This window comes from Hyaena hyaena, unplaced genomic scaffold, assembly GCF_003009895.1.
Source record: "Hyaena hyaena isolate Hyena2069 unplaced genomic scaffold, ASM300989v1 scaffold_95, whole genome shotgun sequence".
Taxonomy (NCBI): domain Eukaryota; kingdom Metazoa; phylum Chordata; class Mammalia; order Carnivora; family Hyaenidae; genus Hyaena; species Hyaena hyaena.
In genome coordinates, this window is record NW_024080727.1 from 629,336 (window position 1) to 639,896 (window position 10,561).

At 43.5% G+C, this 10,561-nt stretch overlaps 1 non-coding gene across 1 annotated transcript; it reads right to left on the reverse strand.

The window, feature by feature from the left end:
• Positions 1–5,117: 5,117 nt before the first annotated feature.
• On the reverse strand, positions 5,118–5,224 carry LOC120233711. Its single transcript, XR_005528894.1, has one exon. It is a non-coding gene; the product is annotated as a U6 spliceosomal RNA (small nuclear RNA).
• Between the last annotated feature and the right edge of the window lie 5,337 nt (positions 5,225–10,561).

A 10,561-nucleotide genomic window follows, 5' to 3' on the forward strand; every position in this document is an offset into this window, starting at 1 on the left:
TAAAAGCAACTTATGGTTTCCAGTCCAGCCCATAGGAGCTTGGAAGTCATCACTTCCATCTTCACAACAAGAAAAAAGTTGAACAACCTGAAAAACCAACAACCCTTCTTAGACCTATAGGAGTATTGAGGCCACAGGCAAACCACTGCCCCAAATACTGGAGCATGGAAGAGTGGGAGTGAAAACCTCCATGGAACCAGTACCCAGCCTGAAAAACCAAAACTGTCAATGATGAACTGCTAGAGACTCCATGTGGACAAATTTGAGAATTAAAAACTTCATGGGACCCAGTCTTAGGGAGGGTCCAACACTTTTATGAGTTTTACCTCCATGGTTCTTTACAGGTTCTCACAGTGAAGATCAGAGAAAAATTCCGTTATGCTTCCAGTAGGACAACCGGGAAAGTAACCATTCTGAGATATTCCCAGAGCATTCTGTTCTTCTTAACAAGGCTTGTCCTCAAGAGAAACGATTTTGCTAGAGCCTAAACAACTGGAGTTTTACCAGAGCCTAACCAACATGGGGTGAGGGAAAAACTTAATTTCAGTCCCTTCAGCCTTTCTGTTTCACCTAAGGGGGTAGAGGAACTGAGAGGTGCTCGTGAAGGTTGCAGCTAAGGGGGTAGAGAAACTGAGAGGTGCTCATGAAGGTTGCAATCCAGGGGCATAAGCTTACTAAAAGAAACTTGACCACAGTACTATGGGATCCTTCCCCTCCCCTACACCTTACCGTCACATAAATAGGGCTCTTGGATGATAACCAAGGAATAGAAAGAACAGCACATTTAAGACTTTATTTAAGAAGTCTTGGGGGGTTGGGGGTGGGGGTTGGCACCTAGGAAGCTCAGTCAGTTAAGTGTCTGACTCTTGATTTTAGCTCAGGTCATGATCCTAGGGTCATGGGATCAAGCCCCGTGTCAGGCTCTGTGCTGACAGCATGGAGCCTGCTTGAGATTCTCTCTCTCCTTCACTCTCTGCCCCTGCCTGGCTTGCTTTCTCTCTAAAAGTAAATAAATATTAAAAAAAAAAAAAAAAAAAGAAGTCTCTAGGGAGACCCAAAGACAACAAAGGAGACAAAAACCAGGACACCAGAAGAAATTTTAGCCTCTAACCCTGATAGCTACAACAAGCAATAAACACAACCTAACTCCGAAATCTCATAGTAAAGGCCTATCTACCTCAGTTACTTTTATTTGATACCTCATGTCTGGCTTTCAACAAAAAATTACAAGGCATACTAAAAGACAAAAAATAAAATTTAAAGAGGCTGAGCAAGCATCAGAACCAGACTCGGATATGGAAGAGATTTTGGAATTATCATATGAGGAACTTAAAACTACTATGACTAATATGACAAAGGTTCTAATGGAATAGGTGGACACCATGCAAGTCCAGTTTGGTAGTGTAAAGCAAAGTGATGGAAAGAAAGTGATTCTAAGGAAGAATAAAAAAGAAATGCTAGAAATCAAAAACACCATAAGAGAAATGAAGAATGCCTTTGATAAACTCATCAATAGACTGAATATGGCCAAGGAAAGAATTAATGAGCTTGAAGAAATGTCAATAGAAACTTCCAAAACTAAGATGTAAAGGGAAAAGAAAATACTAAACAGTAAAGGAACAAAAATGGGCAATTGATATTACTCAATGTATTAGTTTTCTTGGACTGAATAGAAGAAACTCCACAGACTAGGTGGCTTAACCAGTATTTTTTCAGAGTTCTGGAGGCTGGAAGTCCAAGATCAAGGTGTTGGCAGGTTTGGCCTCTGGTGAGAACCCTCTTCCTGGCTTGCAGACAGCCACTTTCTCACTAGGTCTTCACAAGAACTTTTCTCTATGCATGTGTGCAGAGAAAGATCTCTGGTGTCTCTTCCTCTTCTTATAGGGGCAACAGCCATATTGGATAAGGTCTCCACTCTTATGACCTCATTTAACATTAATTACCCTTCTAAAGACTCCGCCTTCAAATACAATCACATTGGAGGTTAGAGCTTTAACATATCAATTTTGGGAAGACATAATTCAGTCCCTAACACCCAGAGATCAGTAGATATAAGCCTGAAATAGAAAGTGGGTTTATCTAGAGCTTGTAAGCACTTCTGCCACTCATCTGGAAGTCAGGAGCTAGCCCCCTGGCTGTTGCTGCTGCAGAGCATGGAAGCCCACAGTTCTGTGAATCCATAGGTTGTGGTCACATACAGTTGCTGCCACCAGAGCAGAGCAGGGGAAATGCTTTCTCTCATCCAGCCTCTAGTGCTTTTCATTGGCAGAACTATCCTGGGAAATATAGCTCATAGGCTTCCAGCTCTGGCAGTACAGATGGGATATAGAATGACAAGATTGGAGCCATGACCATGGACAAAAAACAGCACAGATGGCAGGATTGAAAAGCTTGAGAATCGGGAGGCAGGTATTCTTTGTCACCAAGAAAAAAGAAAGGCAATTAGAACATTTAGGGAAAAAAAACATAAAGTTGTTTACAAAAAGTATGGTTTAATCATAAACAACAAAATGTGGCATGATCTTGATGGAGCAAAATGGGTGTGTATCAGAAAAAGAATCCATCTGACCTTGATGCTCAAATCATTCTCCTTTTGTGGCCTGGGAAAGCCATCAAGCCTATAGAGAAGGAAGCGACTTGACTTGTCTGCTAGGAATAGCACTTACAGAGTTATAAAAATGCAAATGCCATGTACTTGTTTTGACACACAGATAACACTTAACAAAGAACAGAAAACTTAATTATGGTTGTCAAACAGATTATTCTAAATCTTTGATATTGTAAAAGGAAAACCCAGCTGATGGAGGAATAGAGGGAAGCAGGAGAGGAGAGACGGGGAACACTCAGAACAGCGGATGGAAAAGCAGTATATGTCCAACACTATATTTGTCACTGTCAGTGTCACAAATATGAAAACTGAAAATCATAATTCGGGGGAGGTGGGGTTATGGTAAATAAATGAAAGAAATTTTCCTTTTTTAATAGTACGGAGTCAGAGGAGATTGAAGATGACAGGTGAAGATGTAAAGATAAAGCATATTACTAAGAGTTATGGTGGTGAATAAATGGATTATTTTTAGGAATAGAAAGGCCAAGAATTCCAGAACTATGTCACAGAGAGCTATCAGTCCAGAGTCCCCTAGAGAGGGTTGACTGCCCCATTGCCCCTGAACAAGTTTGTGCTCTCTTTTGTTTTTATCCTTTGCCTTTTGTTTCCAAAGGTATTTACATGGATTTTTGTTTCCTTGAGCTGTAAGAGTTTGCTGAAGACTTTTCTGGACCTGTTTGTCTTACTATAACCACCACAAGGTTGTGTGTATCTTGACAAATTAGATGTTGTTTGCTTTAGTTCTCAAATTTATACTTTTGGCCAAAGGTACATTTGCCTTTTCTTTCTTGCTTGTTCAGGGCAGGAAAATGATCCTGGGTAACAGTTTTAGATCCCCTGAGAAGAGCAAGCTGACTGTTCCTCAGACCGGCGGCAGCTCTCTCCTGGGCTGTGACTGGTGTGCAGCAGGGTGGCCCTGGGTCTTCAGAAGCAGGAGAGCTGGGGTGCCCCCAGTAGCCCATGGCAGGTCTGACAGCACCAGCAGGAAGGCCGAGCCAGTCATTGCCTGGCACTCACATTCCTGGTGGCCCGCAGCCATGTGACCCTGGACAAGTTTCCCAACCTGCTAATATCCACTTCCCAGTCTGGTGGGGCTTAATGGTGTCATTTCCTGCACAGGTACCTAGTAGGTGGCAACCTCCTCACTATCCCTTGTTTAGGGGTTTCCTTAAGCCCTCAACCTCCACCAAGGGCTGCCTTGGTTGTCAAATGTCCCCCGTTTTATCCTCTGCCAGGGAACTGGCCACTGGGCTCCACCTCTTCATGCCTCCAGATCCTGCTTGCCAGTACTTGCAGACACACCTGCTTTGTCCTCCAACATCTGCGTTCCAGCCCATCCCCTGGCATTCCCAGTACATTGGGCGTCCTGGCCCTTACCCTGTACACACTTTGCTCTTGGCTTTTCTTGTCTAGCTTTGAGTCCTGACCTTGCTATGACTCCAGGTACTGCCTTGATCTTTTCAGCCATGTGTCCACCCATTTTTGCTTGAAAGGAGTCCATTCAGTGACCCACTGTAGCTATGCTGTAAACAAGGGGATAGACAAGACATCTAGGACATGACAACCTTTGTTCTTAGCAAGAACCTACTGCATGTCAGATACTGTTTTAGACATTTTGCACATGTTAACTCACTTACTCCTCATTACAACCCAATTGTATCTCCTTCCTGTAGATGGGGCTCTTGAGGCACAGGAGAGATTAAGTGACTTGCCCAAGGTCACACCGTCAGGATGGGGCAGAGAAGGGGTTTGAATTCAGGCTCCAGAGTCCAGGCTCTTTTTTTTTCCCCCCCAAAGGGCATTATCATTTTTTTTTTTTTTACAAATAGTTTATTGTCAAGTTGGTTTCCATATAACACCCAGTGCCCATCCCCACAAGTGCCCTCCTCCATGCCCATCACCTCCCTCCCCACCCACACCCATGAGTCCTCAGTTTGTTCTCAGCATTCAAGAGTCTCTCATGGTTTGACTCTCTCCCTTTCCACCACCATTTCCCCCCTTCTTCTCCCCCATGGTCCTCCGTTCAGTTCCTGCTAATCCTCCTATATGTGCAAACATATGATATTTGTCCTTCTCTGCCTGACTTATTTTGCTCAGCATAACACCCTCAAGGTCCATCCATGTTGCTACACATGGCCAGATTTCATTCTTTCTCATTGCCATGTAGTATTCCATTGTATAGATAAACCACATCTTCTTGACCCATTTGTCCGTTGATGGACACTTAGGCTCTTTCCATGTTTTGGCTATTGTTGAGAGTGCTGCTATGAACATTGGGGTACATGTGCTCCTATGCATCAGCAGTCCTATATCCCTTGGGTAAATTCCTAGCAGTGCTATTGCTGGGTAATAGGGGAGTTCTATTGTTAGTTTCCTGAGGAAACAGTGTGGAGACACTGTTTTCCAGAGGGGCTGTACCAGCTTACATTCCCATCAACAGTGTAGGAGGGTGCCCGTTTCTCCACATCCTCACCAGCATCTAGAGTTCTCTGATTTGCTCATTTTAGCCAAAAATATGGAACGCTTCACGAATTTGCGTGTCTTCCTTGCGCAGGGGCCATGCTAATCTTCTCTGTTTCTTTCCAGTTTTAGTATATGTGCTGCCAAAGTGAGCACCAGAGTCCAGGCTCTTACCTCCTACACCTTAATGCCTCTCCCTGAGGGTTTCTGGTGACATTGGCCTGGGGTAAAGATGAATTCCACTGCATTGCTCTCCTACTTATTTCCTGGAATATGGAGGAGAACACAGACAACTCCTCAGTGTCTTGCTATAGCCTGGATATTAAATATTATTATCTGTGTTGGTTTCTCTCTCTCTCTCTTTTTTAATGTTTATTTATTCTTGAGAGACATAGAGTGACAGAAAATGACTGGAGGAGGGGCAGAGAGAGAGAGACACAGAATCTGAAACAGGCTCCAGGCTCAGAGCCATCAGCCCAGAACCCAACATGGGGCTTGAGCTCATGAACTGTGAGATCATGACCCGAGATGAAGTCGGATGCTCAACTGACTGAGCCACCCAAGCACCCCCTATCTGTATTAGTTTTTGAGGGTTGCTGTAACAAAGTATCACAAACTAGGTGGCTTAAAACAATAGAAATTTGTTGTCTCATACTCCTGGACTCTAGAAGTCCAAAATCAAGGTGTCTGCATGGCCACGCTCCCTCTGAAGATGCTGGAGAGAATTCCTCCTTCCTTCTTCCAGCTTCTGGTGGCTCCAGCTTGCCTGCCTCCACTGTCCCCTGGCCTTCCTCTTGAGTATGCCTATCTTATCTTCTTATTAGGACATCAGTCATGTTGGATAACTACCCCCCTCCACCCCAATTCAGTATGCCCTCATCTTGATCACATCTGCAAAGGTCCTATTTCGAAATAAGATCATGTTCAATGGTACTGGAGGTTAGGACTTCAACATATCTTTTTCAGGGACACAACTCAACCCACAGTATGATGATCATTGTATTGGTTTTTTTTAATGTGTTATAATTAACATAATTTCTAGAATATGCAGCAATGCCAGCTCTGACACATGAGCTATGTTCCTAGGTTTTTTTTTTTTTTCCCCCACAACCTTGTCATTTTTGGAACAAGCTAACACAATTCCACTGGGGCATCTCATCTGGGCAGAGGGAACACAAATTATGGAGCCATGACTCTCATGAGTGGGAAGGATTTATTGGTTCTGCTGTCCAGCTGCACCATTGGAACGAAGAGGAGGTCAAGATCTCAGTGACCTGCTCAAGGATGCACAGCAGTCCTGGACATTACAGTCCTGTGTTCTTCACTGAGTCACACTGGCTCTTGGAGGCACTTAGGCAGTGCACAGAGGCTCTCAGATGTGCCAGCAGAGTCTAACCATGTTCCTTGTACCCCCCAAAGATCTGAGGAAAATGGCTCTACAGCGGTCAGATCCTCCCTTTCTCAACCTCCCTGTAGGTCAGGTGACCATGTTTGGCCACTAAGAAATGGGGGCACATTTGCTTTTCCTTCGCTGATAAAAGCTGCAGAGCATTCAATGATATGATGAATAGTACCAACAGCTGAGGGGACAGAGTAGGAGTATGGAAGAAAGGCCCTCAGTGACCTTGCTGGGCACTGAACACACCTGAGAACCACCTGCCTCCCAAGTTTTTGGGTTTTATTTTTTTGAAGTAACACAATGTCTTTATTGTCCAAACTAGTGTTAATTGGAGCTTCACCTTGACCAGACCTCTTCCTTGAGCACTGTCTGCAGTTCAGCTAGCCCTATGGTCACTCAGGCTTTCTGGTCCTTGGATAGGCCACTCTTTTGCAGGTCAAACCAGCCAGCTATCAGGCCTGCTCCCAGTTCAGGAAAGATGGGAGGTGCTTTATGAATTCATTCATTCATTCATTCATTCATTCATTCATGTTCTGGTTCACTCAAGAAACATGTGTTAAATAGTTATAGTAATACACATGAAGAAGTCCTTGTTGTGGGCTTTGTGCCTGCCCATCACACACACCCCACCCTGCACTGGGTGGTGTTGACCCCATTGCCCGTTTGTCTTCCCAAGTTGGTTCTGAGCTTCTGGAGGACTGGACTGCAGCCTGCCTGGGAAGTTGCTCACGGTCTGAAGTCAGCAGGGCAATGGGCCATAGTGGGAGATCATAGGGGTGGTGATGGTGGTGTCCAAGCAAACATTCACAATTGCTGTTCAGCTGCTTGGTAAGCCAGGTGGCCAGTGGCAGATTGAGACATGAAACTCTGAGGCTGCCACCTCTACCTGGTGTCTGCTCAGCCTGACAGGCCAATCTGGCCAAGATTTATTTTCCCTCAGGGACTTGACATGCTGTGGAGCTCTGTCTCTCCCATGCCTTTCCACGTGAACAGCATTTTCCCATCCTCTCTCACTTCTCTCCTCCCACCACAAAACCTTCACCTGTCCTGGAGGAATGCTGAGAAAGATCACTGGGGAGTACTGCTAGTCGTGTATGGGGTTTGTGTCCTCAATTCCAATACACAGGTACAAAGTTGCACTTAATTTACTTCATCTAATTTCTGGAGCTCCAATTTCCTGTCCAGGAATATATGTTTAAAAAAAGGATGCCCAGAGAGTGGTCATCCCTGGAGCCGGGGCAGGTCATGACTCTAAGCAGACATGAGGAAGACGCGAGTCTTCTTGGGGGCTGCTAATATTCTGCATCTCAGTCTGGGTGCTGTTTATAGGGCTGGATTCAGTTTGTGAACATTCATCAGACTGTGCGTGTATGATGTGTACACTTTTCTGGATGTATGTAACATGTCAATAAAAAGTGTTTTGTTTTGGGTTTAAATAAAGAGAACAGCCAGGTTTACATTTCACTGAGGTGAACAATGAGAACACAAATGGGGGATTTCTTTAAGGTCCTGGGTCATTTGTGCCTATGTTTCTGCCCAAGCTGGGTTCCTGGCATGGTGGCTAGAGGGAACCAGTGGGGACCCAGATATCTTTGCCATTGTCGTTGCCTTTCTTCCTGGTGCTGCCTTCAGAGACTGTCGCTGGATCTGCATTCTGCCTGTTTACTGTCCTGGAATTTCCGTTTTGATGATTTTGTGGGATGGTTGCTGCAGGGCCCGGGGCTTTTGGGCGTGGGTTTCATCAAGCACAGTAATGTTAATATCCATCCACAGCTCTGCAACATTTATATGAAGAGAATTAAAACCAAAGTAACTGCCATGATTAACGTCCATACCCTTGGCTCCTACCAGGCCTTCTGGAAGAACTGGAGCCTGGATCAGTTCCAAAAAGGATAAACTTAATATTAATGATAATAATACTTTGCACTTGGTCTAGTAAAAATATTTTGAATACAGCGGAGGCAAGGATATGAATGTTTGCTTGGCGCTATTTATCAGGAAGTGCTTCTGCTTGTTTATTATGTTAGGGCTTTGTATACAGAAACTATTTTTTCCTCCCTCACCACCGGGGGCCATATTTCTTGCTGGTTCCTACATCCAAAGTTTAACAGGAAGTTGCTGTTCATACTTAAATGGTATGTTTTTGAAACATATCTGTAAATAGCTGAAGACAGAACAGCTGAAGGTGTGGAGTTGTTTAATATCCTCCCTGACAGATATTTTTGCACTTGAAATTATATCTCAGTAGTTGTGAAACAGGAAATTTAAAAGCACAAAGTTCAGGAGATTGTGACATTTTAATGCTTATCCATCTTTAAACCTGTGGAGGTTCAGAGACTCAGGAAATAAAGATTTTTTTTTTTTTAATTTGGAGGGTGGTTTGAGGAATTACTCTTACTTATATCCAAACATATTATATGAGAGTGGGTGATAACCTGCGAGAAGCAAAGTGAGTATCTATATTCTTTCCTAGTTGATGGGCAGAGGAGGAGACGACTTTTTATATTCAGCATGGTAGCTATTTTTTTCCCAGTAATTATTAGGAATTTTCTTGCAGATCTTTTATTTCCTCTGGGAGCCATCCCCCTGTTGTGTAACACCTCACCTGTGGGGACTCTGGTATCAGTGCAACGACAGCACCAGGATGATGGGTTGGAGCTGCATACATCTGAACAACAGGTCCCTTAGATAGATATTGCAGCAACCCCCCTCCAGCAAAGGGCCTCAGATAATGTATTATTGTGCGATAGAATCACCCAAGGACCAATTTGCTCAGGCTCCAGCTCAGTTTGACTCCAAGATGCAGCTTCAGTTTTCTTATGCAATAATTCAGTATTCCTTAATCCTTGAGAGTTACATATCTTGTTACAGCAAGTCTGTCTTCAGATCCATCCCAGATGACTATGCTCTCCCCACCCCCTCAACCCGTAAATTGGTGGACATAAAGTCTGTGCATCACAGACACACTGCACTGGTTGGCTCAAGAACTTGGAAGGTTCGTTGATTCAAACTTAGACATTTTCCTGGGGTAAGGAAAAAGCAATTATGTGTTTATTCTGTGGAAGCTTAAGGGCTCATAAAACTAGGGAAAAACAGACTTCTGATTTAAGATGGTGGATTTTACACATGGATTTTTCTTTTTTCTTCCAAATCCCAATAAAGAGGTACAAAATGAAATAATCTCCCAAAACAGGAAGGGGGGAGGGTTGAAGAAAGGGTAATAGGTAAACAAGATATTAAAATGGATACAGGGCATAGATAACCAATGGGACAGAGCCAAGCATGGATGCTCAGAGAATATGGTGGTGGGCTCATAGAGTGTCCAATCCTCCCAACAGAACAGGGAGAGGCTGTGGGATAACAGCTGAAAAATGAAAAAAAGAAAGAAAGAAAGAAAGAAAGAAAGAAAGAAAGAAAGAAAGAAAGAAAGAAATCAAACAGAATGTTTAATTAAAGGTATGTTAACAAAACAGTTATGTCAGTCAGTCCCATCCCCAAACCCTTCCCCACCCCACAGAGAGAGACTGACAATCAGATCTTTATCTCTTAGGCAAACTAACAAAGCAGAATTGACAAACTAACAAACTAACAAAGCAGAAGGCTCTTCCTAAAGACATTTGACCAAGGCGATCCAAGGTGGTTAGTGTAGGTATTTGTGCTCTCCTAATATCTAGAGATGGTTCCAAGTAGTACCAAAATGCTATTTGTGAACCCTAAAACAATGTCTACAGATGCACGTCTGTCCCTACACATGTTCTATCCCTACACATGTTCACATGTTGTCTCCATTCAAGCCTGTCATTAACTCAAGAGTATGGACTATTGAAGAGACACAACATGCCAGCTACTGTAAATACAGTCCTTCATCCTAAAATATGAACAGAAGACCAAGGATGAGTCCCACGAGAAAGCTGGCCATCTGAAAAAAAAAAGATAAGAATACTGAACAAAATAGCTAACCCCATAGAAAAACAGAGATAACCTATGAAACAAAGAGAACTTGACAAATATAGTTAGTATCCTCAGAGAAATTTGGGGGTGATTTTGTATCCACAGAATCAGAAGCTGGGAGACAGCTGGATGAGTGGAAGCTG